The 15,598-nt window shown below is 49.8% G+C and overlaps 1 protein-coding gene across 3 annotated transcripts in view; it reads right to left on the bottom strand.

Annotated features, from left to right (window-relative positions):
* Positions 1 to 15,598, bottom strand: part of PRICKLE2 (prickle planar cell polarity protein 2) — a 111,084-nt gene that overhangs the window by 43,691 nt on the left and 51,795 nt on the right. Inside the window, exon 1 of one of the 3 annotated variants that reach the window (XM_074602590.1) lies at positions 946 to 1,296. The exons of the other annotated variants lie outside the window; for them this stretch is intronic. The gene's annotated coding sequence lies outside the window, so the exon portion shown is untranslated. Of the gene's footprint in view, positions 1 to 945; positions 1,297 to 15,598 lie in introns of those variants that run through there. 3 annotated transcript variants of the gene reach the window in all.

The following is a 15,598-nucleotide window of genomic DNA, read 5'->3' on the forward strand; positions in this document are numbered from 1 at the left end:
GAGACATGTAAGTGCTGCCGCAGTAGGTGAAATAATCGCTGAATAAAAATAAGTCAGATAAGTTACAAGATAAGCGAGCTAAAACAGAAAGGATGACACTGCATCTGGTGCGAATAATTATTTTGGCATTATTCTGTCCAGTGCTAATCCTCAACGGCTTGAAGAGATTCAATCAGCGTTTAGCACCGCCAAGGAATCATGACTACGAGACAAAGAGTAACTGGATTAAAATCTTTCTACGGTCACAGTTCACGTCTGTGTCACATCTGCTTAAAATGTTTCTTTAAGGAACAAGGAGAAAAAAAAGGAAATTTGACTTGAAAAGATTGTACTGCAAAACATAACCCCCAGGTCGCAGCTCTCGGTTAGTTTATAGTTAGGCATTCTGGGATGAAAAAGGACGTAGAAAGATTACTACTTTAAAACTCTCTATCCTCAGGAAGGCAAACCCACCACAATAAACATCTCAGCACTCATGTCCTCATCCACACCACCAGCCTGCATGCAGTCTGCTCAGAAAAATGCCCAGAGAATCCAGGCTTCCAGAAGCTGCGCTTACCACAGCGATGAAATTAACATTGAGAGATGAGGATTTTTTTAATACTTATTCCTATTTAGAGCCAGCTGAGCCTTCCTGCTTATTTTTAGAACGAAAAATCCATTACGCTGGCATCAGTGTTTCTCTCCAGCTTCCTGCAGCTGCAGAAATGCAATTTAACAATTAATCTTTTCCATCCATAAACAAGAAGAACAGCAAAGGCTGGGGAAAACAGCGCAGCCCCCCCGCGGATCACCACCGACAGCACATCGCGCAAAGTTTGCACGCAGCTACCTGCATCCACAGAACGCTGCTTATTCCTCCTCCTCCTCCTCTTTTCTACTTTCTCTCCCCTCCTAAAAAACCCACGGCAACTTTGAAGTCGCTGGCAAAAGGCAGTTTCTTACCTGCTCCCACCGACGGTGCGGGAGGAAAATATCCAGCAGGTCTCTGCGCTGTCCTAGCGGTGCCCGTTGCCGTTGGGCTGCTGGGCTGCTCCCGGGACCAGCCGGAGCACCGCAGTGCCATAAAGCATCCCGGGCTCTCCCGGCGCAGCCCACCGCCCCGGCACACGGGTCACACCACGGGGCTTTTGTGGGAGCCTTTCAGCGATGCCACGCACCCACCGCGCCGCGTCTCCGAAGGAAACCTGCCGTGGAAAACCGCGCCATCCCCTGCCCCGCGTCTTTACGCGTTCGCTTAAATCGCCTCCCTCTGAGATCCAGCTCCGGAGGGTGCCCCCCTCTCTCCGCTCCCAATCCAACCGAATCCCAGCGGCTCTCCCCCACCTCAACCCGCCTCTCGCTAAGTGACCCTGGGAGGTGGCAGAAGGATGTCCAATTTGCTCTCCGAGCGGCAAGGCATTAACGAGGAGCGATGCAGCCGGCGGAGGATAATTGCCGGCGCGGGAGCGGCGCGGGGCCGTGCTGTTGCATTGCTCTCCTCTCCTGCATGCTAATGAGCAATGATGTCAGCAAGCCAAAGTCACCGCATCCGGACCACGCCGCGGCCCCGGCCACCCTCCCGTGGATTTACATGGAAATCAGCTCTTCGAAATCAATAAACCCCGTAGGGCTGCTTAGGAAAAGGGAAAAGGGGGGCGGGGGGGGTGGAAATCCTTCTCGCTGGCTCGTGTGTGCGTGTTTCAAAGAGTTGGCTCCGCACCAGCAGCCCAAATTGAACGGTGTGAAGACACTAATTATCCTTCCCCACCTATCATCTCATTTGATGCTGACCGAATCTCAACTCGCTGTCAAACTTAAGGCACCGCTTCTTAGGTACGCAGGCTATTAAAGCGATGATCTGCTGGCTCTGAGCAACGTATCATTTTTCTCCTGGCTTTCGATGCCCTCTTAATTATTTTCTGCAGTCATTTGCTATGATTCCCCACTGGTTTTCAGACGTGGCATGTTTGTGCACCAGCAGGGCTAAACATTCTGGGAAACACAAGTTATTAGCGTGGCATTTGGGCTGCCGCATATTTTAATACGTTTTCTTTCATACGGCCCCGAGAGATGCGCAATTCGCACCTTTTATGTGTATCTCAGGTGAGGACTGTGACCCCAGGAACATGCCACCCCAACAGGGATGCTGAAACCGCCTTCCCCCGTCTTTCCCTCCCCTCGGAAAAGAAAAGAAAACGCAGAGAAGGAGCTGCGCTGCCAAATCTCTTCTGCCGCTCTTAAAGCCCGTTGCTTGGGAATTAGGTGGTCACAAATGAATCTCTGCTTCAAGTCAACTGGAGGAGAGCATTTTGCATTTGCAAAAAGGGAGTGAAATTCAAAAACCTAGTTTCTGTGGGCTCAGAAAAACACAGAAAGCAAACAGAACTTGCCTAACACGCAGTGCTTTTCTAGCACGCTCCTGACTTTTGGGGTCTGGCTCCGGATTTCAGAGCCCTTGATTTTGGCAATATTAGCTGTGTTTACAGAACACAGAAGGATGCAGAAACTACAGCTGCAAGTCCTTCCGCAGTCTCAAATGCCTTAAATTATTATTATTAAGGCTCATAAATTAGGTTTCATTACATGGAATTACACTCAAAATCTCAAGGGTGAGATCTTCAGCTGGGACAAACCAGCCCAGCTCCCCCTCGGAGCAGCCCCAAGTTACCCTGGCCAAGCGGGATGGATCGAGACCACGCAGAGACCTCATCTGGCTCAGACAACCTCAGACGAAAGAAAATATTCAGGGCCGTTGATGAAATACTTGAGCATTTACAGTTCCTTTTTGTTTTTTTTTTTTAAATTTTTTTCCCCCCTTCTTTATTTTTTTAAATTAAATCGGCAGCCGCAAGTCCAAGAGTTGAGCACTGACCCCATTACCGCATCCAACCTTCCATGGAGGAAGGAGCAGCATCACCTCCGCTTCTGCTGGGGGATGGCTGCAGTGCTGAGGAGGGTCCCCTCCGACTCCTCCAGCTACACAGAGCAACAGAACTTGTAGGAAAAAAACTCCCCTGACCCTTCAGCTTCCAAACCTGGCACATTTTGTCCCTTCCAGCTTGCCTCGGCGTTGCGGGCAGGCTGTCAGCTCGCCTCTCTGTGGTTAAACGTGCCACGGCCCCAAGATGATTTATTTTTCCTCTTCGATTCAGAACACGTTAATTACAATACAAAGGCAACGAGACAAAACTGAATTGGGCAAAAGCAAATAAAGAAGCCTGCTTATAAAATGATAACGTTGAGCAGAAATGCCGTAGAGCAGAAATTACCCATGTTCACTGTAACAACCTTCCCTGGAAACGATTTGCTAAAAGCACGCAGCAGTGACTAGGGGCCACAACCGGCACAAAGAATACGTACTGCTCCATTCCACAGGTCCTGTAGGTGCTAATTTTCACCTAACACATGCGTGAAATGACTGACTTCATCTCCATTAACTTTCAAGCAGCAAAACATTTGGGAGCAAAGTGTTTATTAGTGCTCTAAGTGCCACTTCAGCAGGACCACCAGCTTGGGGGAAGGGTTGGTGGGGCACATGCCTGAGTGTCCAAGCCCACTTCTTGTGCAACGAGCTCTGCGTAACTCCATCTACAGCAGCTTCGATCACCCAGCACCAGCCTGGCACGATTCCACCACGGGGTGGATGGTGGTGTCATCCCCACACAACCAAGCTATCCTACAGCAAAGGTGAGTTCTGCGTGGCTCTCTTGGCCAACTGGATCATCCCCAAGAAAGGAATCACACCAGAAACTGCAAACTTTTCAGCATTAGTTGATCCACAAAGAGAAAATGGAGGTGAGAATCATGAGTTGATGTAAAGGATCAGTAAGACCAACGCTTATAACATCTCAGCTGCGTGGCTTACTCTGAGCAGAAGAGCTTTGTGCCTCCAAACAGCATGTATAATCGTCATTGCTCCCAGCAGACTTCTTGTTCCAATACTTGCAAACCTAAATATCCACAAAATCCAATGAACAGGCTCTTCTGAGACAAGAAATCAGATTAGAAGCTGCCACGTTTGGACACACAACTGTCTTAGGAAAGTGGAAACGAGCCTTCCTGCTTTGAAAGCTGCCAGTTCATTGGCAATTGCTCCATATTACTGTTACCTACTGCAAGGCTTGTGAAAAGGTCATGTGTTGGAATAACTCCAGAAGGCACGCAAGATTTCTTGACGGATTCTGCACATCACGCAGGTGAAATGGGTGTTTCATTAAGCAGCAAGGAGAATACCGAGCCGGTGGAGCACATTATCAAAGGTCACGTGAAGGACTTGCACCATTATGAGGATGGATGCTGACAACTGCCAGCAATGAAGCAAACGACCAGAAGTAAAACCTCAGCTACTGAAATAAAGAAAGATCAAGAGCAGGAAGCAAGTGCAGAGGTGTGAGATGGTCAACGCTGCTTGTAAATGTAGCCACATCTTTTTGCCCTTCGTTGCTAGTTTTAAAGACAAAGACCCAAACCCAGCCAACTTTAAACTTTCTGCCATTTGCACAAACTCATCCCTATGGCTAATTTAACAAATCACTGCAAGAGCCCACATTTCATAAACGCTGTATTTTATCACCTCGGTGTATCGACTGGCCGGCAATCAATAGGGCTCCATGTGACGCTGTTGACTCTCCCGATGACAATGAGCTACACGGCACGGCCACGCGCAGCGACAGCAGACTGGCGTTCTCAAGGTCGCCGGGCTACTGACCTGATGAATGTCAGATCAAGTTGCCTTTCTGAATTATTTAGTGAGCATCCTCTGCTGCAGCTTGCCAGGGCAGCGTACAGCACTGCTACCTCGGGAGGTCACAGAGGCTCCAGCCTCCGCTGCCCACGGGGACAAAGGCTGTCCCCTGTGCCACACGCACCATAAGCCTGTCTGGGATCGGTGGGATGGCAGGTCCCCCCCCCATCACGGAACCCATCCTGGCTCACAACGATAGGCACAATAACAGACTACTTTCCCATCACTCTTTCTACCCACAGAAATGCAGAATTGGATACTCACAGTGGTTTTTTTCCCCTCCGTTCCCACGCTCGCCCCTGTAATTTGCAGAAAAATCCCTGCTCGCCAAGCCAGCACTCCCGTCCCGGTGCCAGGACGGTCCCCGGGCTCGGGGACAGCTGGAGCTGTGCTCCCATGGCCATGGGGCAGCAACAAGCAGCAGAATGAGAGGCTGGAAAGGGCACGGCTTTGCAAACACCGGAGGGGAAAGGCAAGGGGACTGCAAAAAGCTGTGAGCAAGGAAGGAAGAAGACCCTACGTGGCAGCGTCCAGCCCCAAATGCCTGGCTCTTCAGGAGGCACATAGGGATGTGCCCAAGGTATGGGGAAAGCTCCTTGGACAACCTGAGTCACGAAATGCAGGACTTTTAAATTAGGTTGAGCTCTCTTTTTTCTTATTTTTTAATTTTTTCTTTATTCTTTTTAAGCAAGGCACACAGAGCCTCCCCATACTTCTCAACGCCAGAAGCAGGGATGTCTTATGTCAAAGAAAAATGGGATGGAGGGAGGGGCAGAGAGACCAGCATCGGATGCAGATCATTAATCCCGAAAACTTGGCCTCCTCCGCTTTTCCTCAGGGCTGCCATTTGTACCTTCACGCGGCTGCTGCCCGAGACCGCGCGAGTCAGCCCCCTCCTCTTGCTGTCCCCGCTGCTGCCTTCCACCCGTTTTCGGCAGAGCCCTGGGTAAGGATCCGTGCTGTCGGCCTGCAGGGAGGAATTCAGTTCTTAAAACACCACCGAGCCCAGCAGCAGTGAGACAGAAGGGGAAGTACAGCCCATACGCGCTGTGGCTGACTTCAGAGATGATTTTCTGTATTTCCAACCAATTCACTCGGTGAGACAGGCCTGACCCTCGCCGGCATCCTCCGGTGCACAGGCAGAGCCGGCGGCGAGGAGCGGCTGTGAGCACACCCCATGCCGTCCATAGAATTACAGAATCATAGAATGTGTTGCGTTGGAAGGGACCTTTAAAGGCCATCCAGTCCAATCCCCCCGCCGTGAGCAGGGACATCTTCAACTAGATCAGGTTGCTCAGAGCCTCCTCAAGCCTGGCCTTGAATGTCTCCAGGGATGGGGCCTCCACCACCTCTCTGGGCAACCTGGGCCAGTGTCTCACCACCCTCAGCAGAAAGAACTTCTTCCTAATGTCTAATCTAAACCTGCCCTGCTCTAGTTTAAAACCATTGCCCCTCATCCTATCGCTACGTGCCCTTGCAAACAGCCCCTCCCCAGCTTTCTTGTAGGCCCCCTTCAGGTACTGGAAGGCCGCTATAAGGTTTCCCCGGAGCCTTCTCCTGCCATGTCCTCAGCCATGTCCTCTGCCTGCACCGAACCACACCAAGGCAGGGGTGACGCCGCAGGACACACCGCGCTGGAGCTCCCGAGCATCGCTGCCCTGCATCCCGCCCCCCTCACGGCACAGCACCCCAGAAGGACCCTCACCCACCGCCTGTCCCCATCGCCAGCACCGCACGCTGCAGACGGCGTTTCAATCAATGACTGTATCTCTTTCTCTCTCTTTTTCCTTTTTTTTTTTTTTTAATCACCTTAATGCAAGAAGCTTTGGAGAGCTTAACAACAATAAGGCTTTTCATAGCCTCCAGCTTTAACTCGGCACTACTATGTTTTTTACTTTTGTATGTTGAAATCAAATTTGTAACTGAACACGAACAACAATCTGGATGCTCACATGGTTTTCTCCCCATTACTAGCCTGATAGTATTCTCATCTGAAGACTTTTTAATAGTGTCCCTTAATGATGTCTACAAAAGCCTCATTAAAGCACTGTATCGTAATTTAAGCTAAATAAACTCAACACTGTTATTTTTTTAATGACATATTTTTCTTGGGGCCTTTCCATGAACAATAAAGCCTTCGCTGAAAATATGTTACGAAGGAAACGCATAAATCTTCAGCTTATCTGGCGGTATGTTTTCCAAAGATCTAAACCTTTGATCAGCACCAAATTAATTTTCCATTTACACAAAATAGAAGATGGATTTCCAGGATAACCAGCTAACCCTGCAAGTCTGCATTAACATGTGCCTTGGCAGCAGCTCAGGACTCCCTCGCTGCCTGACGCTGTCAGTGTCGCTGTCACATTAGATGATTTTTATTTTATTTTTTGGCTTCAAACCTGTCTAACAGGCTGTTCTGGGTCAGTGGTTGAGCCCTGAGGATTCCTTGTCTTCGCTCACCGAGCTCCCCTCTGCAGCAGCCACGCACCACCCGGATGACCCCCCCACCAAAAGCTGTGCATCCCCCGGGACCGGGGCATGGCGCTCGACCCTCTCCGCACTCAATAGCCAGTCTTGAGACAGCCCAGAGTCCTGGCCAAGTGACACAAATCTGATTTTTACCTTCCTAGATATCCTGCACGTCCTCCCTACACATCTTCCCTGGTTGCCGGTGGGATTTCAGTGCTCCCCCCCCAACCCAGCGGGGCACCAAACAAGCCCCAGCTCCAAGCCAGGTGCTGCAGGTCCTCCATCCACACAAACCTCCATCCAAACTCCTCAGAAACCACCGCTGGTTTAAGATGGCCACGTGGCCACGTTTCTGCTCCCACCCAGAGGGACATGGCTGCCTGCCCTTCACCAATAAAAAGAAATGACCTATTTCGCTGCTTGCTCCCAAACCACGCTAAATGCACAGGGAGGTGGTAAATCCAGTGCATTTTGGGATCCATTTGATGCTCCCGTAACATGCACGTTGGGTCATGAACGGAAACAGGCTTTCATGATGCCTTAGAGTCTTAAATTTCCCAGTGTATTTGGAAATGCATGGAGATGGACCATGGTCAGGAATGCACCTGGCTCCTCACCTCCAACTGCTCAGTGGGAAGAAAGGTGCCAAAACAGGTTTTTATTTCACACTTGGGAGCATGAAGTAGACCCAGATGATATAAAACCAGCTCACGGGAGCAGATGGACTGGCACGTGTTGTTACGGTCCACCCCAAACTCCACCCGTTACAAGACTTCTACAATCCAGCTAACCTTGATTTCAAATAAATATAAAAAACTCCAGAAAATTATGAAAAGCGGCATCTCACTTTAAGCCTGGGTGGTTTCCTGGCCCCATCCCTCTTGTGGCCATGGCCCTGTGTCCTGCCTGAAGAGCACAGAGCAGGTCAATATGCCTTAGGCTATGGCGAGGTCTGCAGCCTGGCTGTCCCTCTGGCTGAAGCTGGATGGAGCTCCAGTGTCCTCAAGACAGCCTGGCACTGCACGTAAATGACACGAAATGTTTGCTATTCTTCCCTTTGTTTTAATTAGTAATAACAATTTGTTACCGTGGCTTGACATTTGTTCATACTTAGGAATAAATTGCTTCCTTGAATGATATGCTGAGATTACAACGGGCTTTCTGTGTTTGTGTTGGTTTTAGTAGCTCATAACAAACCATGAAATTCATTACTCTTGCCACAAGCACCCATGAGATGTGCCAACCAGGGTGTGATTTATACAGAGCTCGACTCATGGAAATTAAAAGGTTTTAATGTTGCCTGCAAGAAGTCAAGGGTTTGAAATTTTATACAGCTGAATTACAAAAAAAAAAGAAAAAAAATCTCAGGTGCAAGCTACTTCATTGTTTTATCTGCCTAAAGAGCTTGAACATCACAGTCAGGGTAAAAATAATTCACTAAATATTAATTAAGTGTATAATTCGAACAGCCTTTTTATTGATAAAGTCTTCTGGCCTGCAAGTTACTCAGTTCTCATCTTTTTTTTAACTGCTTGGAAGCTATATAGAAAGGAAGATATTTAACAGCAAAACTTCCCTGCTACAATATAATTCGGCAAAACATTCCCACCAAAAGAAATCACTGGAAAATAGCCTGTGCCTCACCACCCTTAATGGGAAAGGGCTGTCAGTCATTCCCCAGTCCCATTTCTCCATGCCATGTCAAGCCTCGTACATCAAACCCAGTATACAAATCGCCAGCCCCATCAAGATCATTAGAGCCGCTCAGCCCGTCAGGGAAAGGTCAGCGCGTCGCCGGCTGACGGCTGCCTGCTCCCCACAGCATCCATCACAGACCTCGTCAAAGGCAGCCGCGGTGGCGAGAGCGCGCAGCTGGAAACCCGCACCCCTTCCTGGGATAACCTGCCATCTCCTAAACCTGCTTCCCTTCTTGTAAAGCACGGCCGCGCTTTTATCTTATCGCGATCTACGGGGAAGTGCAACTCAACCGGCTGCCGTACCAAGAGGGGGATCGGGACCTGCGGGGAGGGATTAAGATGGTATCAGGAGAGGGCTGGCCAGAAGCGTGGCCCCTGATTCCAGCGCTGGCTCCCTCTGCTGCAGGGTCCCAGCCTGTCCCCGCTCTCCAGGATGGGTCCCATGCAGGCAGTGTTCCTAGAGCATCCCTTCTTGCTGCAGGAGCCCCGGCCCCGCACACCCGGTAACAGTCTCCAGCGAAGGGTCAATGCCACCCTGCAAGGAGACGCTGGTGGGTGCCATCGTAGCCACACCACGGCGTGGCTCGCAGATGTCCCCAGCCAGGGGACCACACCAGCACCACCATGCCAGGCTGCTGCTGTTCTCCGCCAGCCTGACCCTCAGGCATGGTGCTCCCAGCTTGTATGAGCCCAGAGGGCATCCTGCCCACAGCTCGAGCACCAGGAGGGGTGGAGAAACCCAATCGCTCACCATTAACAGGGGGACACCAGCATTATCGAATGCTATTGCTCCCGTCAGCCGTTGCTTGTTAAACACGCTGAAAAACCACAGGCCATTTCTTTCTCTTTTTTCCCTACCACGCTGTGCCGCACGCAGCATTATCTTCAAAGGGCGAAGCAAACATGTTTGCTAAACATGAGCAGACTAAATACATCAGCCTTTTAGGAGCAATTATTGCTGCTCAAGATTTAGCGAGTCCCATTGTTCCGTGGTTCAGAAAGCATTTTGCTGGCTGCTTTGGGGTGGGCTGTTCTTCAAAACGAGCGGCCTGTGACAAGGAGTAACCCCTCCCCAGTGAAATAAAAACCAGGCGGGCATCTAAAGGAGCCGTGCTTTCTTTTTGCTGAGCATTTAACCCACGGTGTCTCCTTGCAACAAAAACCCAGCAATTTCAGGGCCAGCTCAGCTGCTGCCAGCGGTGGTACTGAAGGCAGGGTCGGCCAAGCTCCTGTGGCAAAGGGCGAGGACATTTCTGGAAAACAGTGGATGTTCTTTGGGTTAGAGCTGGGAACCTTCCTGCTGTGTGCCTGGACTGGAAGAGATTGCTCTGACCAGTATTTAGACTGGTTGTACCAGTACAGGGCAGAAAACAGAAAGTGGAGGAAAAAGGCAACGAAGCAAGAGCCGGATATCGTCCTCTTCCCTCCATCCCGAAGAGGCTGGGATGCTCCAGAGCAGGGTGGTTCACCTGGCTGAGATCCTTGGAAATGCAGTCTTGCAGAGCCGGGGCAACATCTCACCTTTCTGGGCCTTATTTCAGGGCAAACAGCTCAAACCCCAAAATTCCTTCCCTGTGCAAACCACGATCGTTCCCTTGTATCAGTGTGGGGAAGCGGAGGGGGAGTGCAGTCGGGCTCCCTGCGGGACTAAGCCCTTCAAACATGTATCTCAAAAAGACGAGCGACCATGGATAGCCAAACAGACAGATGGGGGAAGGAGAAGGGAAGCTCATGATGCCAGCGAGACTATTATAATTAGTGTAATAAGCAGCAATCACAGCTCAACAGCTGCCTTCCCCTCCCTGAGCGTCTGCGACACGCACCGGCACAAACCCACAGCCAAGAAGGATTTTGACACTTGCTGTACTGTAAACATCTCTCCTTTTGAAAAAAAGTTGTGACTTTGGTAAACTTTTCATGGCACATAAGACGCAGAGGAGAGCACCTTTCCGCTTTCCCAGCCTCTGCATCTCGCCTGAACACGCAGCACCCTGTGCTTACACAAGGGTCACGAAACTAGTTTTGGTGTCAACTATAACTATGATTTCGCATGTGGCTTAGAACAAAACCTCGTCTCCTCTACACTGAGACAAACCTGCCCATATGCAACTTTCTAAAGTCCCTGGAGCCTCCGAGATGAACCATTCTACAGAAAATGGCAAAAAACATTTACCGTGGGCATGTATCCATCCTCCTGATGGGCATGTGTCCAACATCCTTCTCTGAAGCATCTCTAAGACAAACCCCTTTGAAACACACCTGTCCCCATCCACGCCAGGGTCGCAGAAAGTTGGGAGCGAGTACGTAGCACAGAAAAATTGCTCTACAGCTCACCAAAATCCAAAGCAGCCTTGCTTTAAAAGCGGGGTCTTCTTGATAGGAGAATACTTTAAAGGATTGGAAAGCAGATACCGTGATGTAAGTGGAGTGCAGTGATTTTTTTTAATACCAAAGTTTAATTGGTTTGCAAACACATTTAAAATGGTGGAGGAGTTACGGGGTGGATGTTCACTCAAAATCAGTTGGGGATTTAGGTGAAAATGCTGCTCGCTGGCAGCTCACCAGCACGGGGGCCAGGCGCCGGGAATGTTGCCGTGCTGCGGCACTGTGCCGTGCTGCTCCTGCTTGTGGCCACAGCTCGCAAGAGCCAATGTCAGATGCGTTTGCTGCTCGACGTCAGATCTGTGCCACGTGCTACAAAATTCAAGTGAGCCTCTCCAAATTTTGGTGAGCTGAGGACTAAGCTCTCCAAAACACCCTCTGGTACCTCCAACAACACTTGCTGCTGCTTTTCTCATTTTGGGGAGCCCACTGCGAGGGAAAAAAGAGTCACCTGCTTTACCCATGTTGTTCCACCACCCTCACCCCTGACCACCAGTTTTAGGGGTTAGATCACCATCCGCAGCCAACACAGGGGTTGCAAAGTCACTTACGTGACAAGCTCTGGGCTCTAAATTGCAAAATACGCTGTGGCTTAGACCCAGACTAATTCCGAATAATTTCTGATGCTCGCGCTCCAGGAGGGATTGTCATTCTCCTTTCCTTTCTGCCAGCCCTTGGTGTAACAGAGGAGGTCAAGGGAAGCAGTGAGACGCTCAGGATACCTGCATATTTTGGCTGTAGTTAAGGATTCAATTCTCACTGATTTTTAGTGGGTGTTAGACACTGGGAAAGTGTCTAATGTGAAGATGTTTGAGGGTGTGGGCTCTAAGCTCTTCATGCAAGAGACTGTTTCCTACAGCGCTTAAGAAAATGAGAGCGTGGAGACAACAAATAACAACAAGCTTGGAAAGCACAAAATGTTTACGTGGAGGAAATTTAACCTCTCGGTGAAAGAAGCCCCCAGCCCAGGAGAGCTCAGGAGTAACTGCAAACAGGCAGGGAACTGCTGGAACCGGGATGTCAACAAACACCGCGCTGAAAGGTTAAAAAACATGATGCGTGAAGCCAGAACAAAGATGCCTTTAATTTCCCAGTGCAAAGAAACACACTTGTACTTCCCTGATGAAGCAACGAGAGGAGAAAGAGCCATTTGCTCCTCCATGATCCTCCCCAGGTCACCTGCCAGACCTGGCTCCCCTTGGGGACCAGCCGTGGGTGCTCCCGTGCAGCCCCCGTCCCTGTCAGCACACCTCAACCACCACTTAGCAGCCCAAAGATAAGCGGCAAGTTAATCAAAGCCGTCCACGTGGGGTGCCACGAGGCATCGCTTGATGCGAAGTGACAAAACATGAAAAACATGACACACCAGAGGCGGAGGCGCAGCGAGGAGGCTGGCACCAGCCATGCGGCTCCCGTGACTGTCACCGGCATCGCTCCTTCCTCATGTAGGGGGGGGGAAAAGGGTACCGGAAAGCATGGAGCGTGGGTACGGTCGAACCTGCCACTTGCCACTCTGCTGTTAAGGCGCCAGTGGAAATTAATGGGGCTTTCAAGTGCATAAATGGATTGCAGAGACATCCGCAGTGAGTCTATTAGCTAATTAGTAAAGATTAGCATTTATTTTATCCACCAGGCATTCAGGTAAAGGAGGTAGTTCTCTACCATCTGTATACGTCCCCTCTACACTTGTTAAAAAGTAGGACGAAGTGTCTCCCAGCGACAGTGATACCAAGACAAACTTTCCCTCCCCCAAGGGAGGTGCCTGAGCTGGCACGTCGCTTGTTGTGGCTAATGGCATGGGCCAGGAACAGCATCACCAACACAAACCTTCGGCTCCAAAGCGCAAATCTGGCTGACCTGTGCAACCAGTACAACCTTTGGCACGAGCCCAAAGCTGGTCTTGGGCTCACACCACTGATCTAGAACAAGGCATCCTAAAATCTGACACAACACCCCATCTCATCTCAAAGGAGTATTTAATCCATCAGGCTGCTAACGCTTCAGACTTTCCTCTTACTGCAATGGGAAGTCAGTGTTCTTTGCTGGGATCCTCTATCTGAGGGTGCAACAGCTGACAAATAAACATATTTCCATCATTTAAGTAGCTTCACTTAACAGATGTAGGAAACACATTAGATTTATAGCACCAGAGTAATCCGATACCTTCCACACTGTTAACAAAGCAAGCATTAATACCATTTTATCATCACTTCTAAGCTTCCTGGCATCGTTTCACGCCCACGGATAACTCCCTCCATGTAACTCGGTCCCTACAGCGCCCGTTGGACAAGGCCCCCAGCCGCAGCCCATTTCCAGCGCCCCGAGAGCTCCATCTCTGCTCATCCCAGCCCTTTACTGCAACTCAGACTCGAGCAATCTAAAAAGAAGACACACAAAGTCACTTAGGCTTATCTCTCTAATTGCCTGCCCGCAAATCAGGGGTTCGGTGTCAGTCACTTGTACTCACATGAGACCTCAGCAGGCAGAAAAATCACACCCGAAATATTACCGCGAGCGTTTTCAGAACTGTAAGTGAAAACTATTGAAATCCTGCTTACCACCACAACTCCAAACGCAATGCTGGCTACGAGGAATACATCAGGGTAACAAAGCGAGCGTTCATGCCTCTCCTCTGCTGCGGCTCTTTCCAGGTCTGTGGCTCTGTAACACAGACTCCAGTTCTCTTGACAGCTTTCCTGCACTGCCCAGTGCCAACACAGTGAAAATGTTAATGAATGCTGTCCCATAAATATTTAATACACATTTTCCTGCGAGTCTTGCTGTGATTAAATAGCTACCTCATTACCCAGGCCCACCTTTCTTTCATTTTTATCTTCGCACAGATTACCAAGACTTGGAACTATACCCATGCGATGAAACTGCTGGAAACATCACCACGTAAACCAACACCAACAGGGCAAACTGCAAACACAACCTTCCAAGGAATGTAAAGAGAAATCTAACCCTGTCAGAGCAAATATTTCATCTCAGCTACCTCCTCCCAGGATCTGCAGAGAAAGAAAAGCAGAAGGGACAAGCCAGCAATATACTTTCTTTTTTGAGTGCTGTTATTTGCCTGGTTTTATTGGCTTTTTCCATTGAGTTGGGAGGTCCTGGCTACATCAGGGCCCCACTGCGTGTACCATCCGGACATGGGCATCCCTGGGTACCACCCCGGGGCTGGCTCTGCTCTGACACCAACCCCTGACCAGCTGCAACGGGAGCTCTGCTGCTCCCCCCCCCATTCCAAAACTTGGAGGACGTCCATGGTTTGTCCAAGGTTACACAAGCAATCCAGCACAGACGTGGAAGGGAACATGGATGACCCAGAGGCGTCACCATCGCCGCTCTGGCATTGCAACATCTGCGATGCTCATCCGCGGTGTCCAAAGCCCAGCTGACCACAGGATCCACCACGTTTGCATTTGCAATGTCATGACAACTGTTTAGGATTGTGACATAAATACACTAGGATATTGTTTTCTCAGCCATTGGAATTGATGTATTCAAGTCCTTCCCACCGACCCTTAGCTCCAAAGCTATTTTGCAAACCAAACAAAAAGCTGCATATGGGATTTTGGGTGCTGCCATCCAAGCACATCCCAGCCGGAGCAAGTACTAGTGCTGGAGCCATGTTCCTGCCGCTCCCCGGGGCTCCGCATGGTGGGGCGATGCTCTGGCTTTCACATGGGCCATGGGAAAGGTTTCACCTGAGAGCGGAACACTGCGCAGTCCAAATGCACGGCAAACTCCTAAAAATATAAAAGACTCGAAGGAATAAAGCTCGCGCGTGTCAGAACTTTTGGTAATTCCTCCCAGATACATAATTTTTTGGCATAGATGCTAAAATGTAACTGGAGGGCAAGCATTTAGTTCTGTTTTAGCTGGGAGAGTCCCAGCTTATGTCTCTCCGATTTATATATGGAAGCAGGCTCATTTCGCAATACGTGTTTCAGCGAGTTCTACATCAGGGAGGGTGTGAAGCTAAGGCTAACGAGCGGAGTATCTTCAAGAGTAATAAACGGCACAAAAGCATGAACAAATAGGCTTGTCTGAAGCACAGGCTGCTGCTGCATATATCACAGGGAGCCTCTAAAGTGAAAAATTTCAGTCTCTCTTCTCTGAGGTATGGGAGAGAGGGCAACAAACTGGTGCACAGGCAAAAGCGGTGAAGAACTGGTGCCAACTGGTGAGGCTGCTTTTGTAGTGCTGTGCAGAAACACTGGGTGGTCAATGCAGTGCCATATGCTATGCACGGGGGATTTAAAGGCCAGCGAAGACTAAAAGATGCGTTTTTTCCTCCAGAACTGGCCCTAAGACCCCA

This window comes from Larus michahellis, chromosome 10 (genome assembly GCF_964199755.1).
Source record: "Larus michahellis chromosome 10, bLarMic1.1, whole genome shotgun sequence".
Taxonomy (NCBI): Eukaryota; Metazoa; Chordata; class Aves; order Charadriiformes; family Laridae; genus Larus; species Larus michahellis.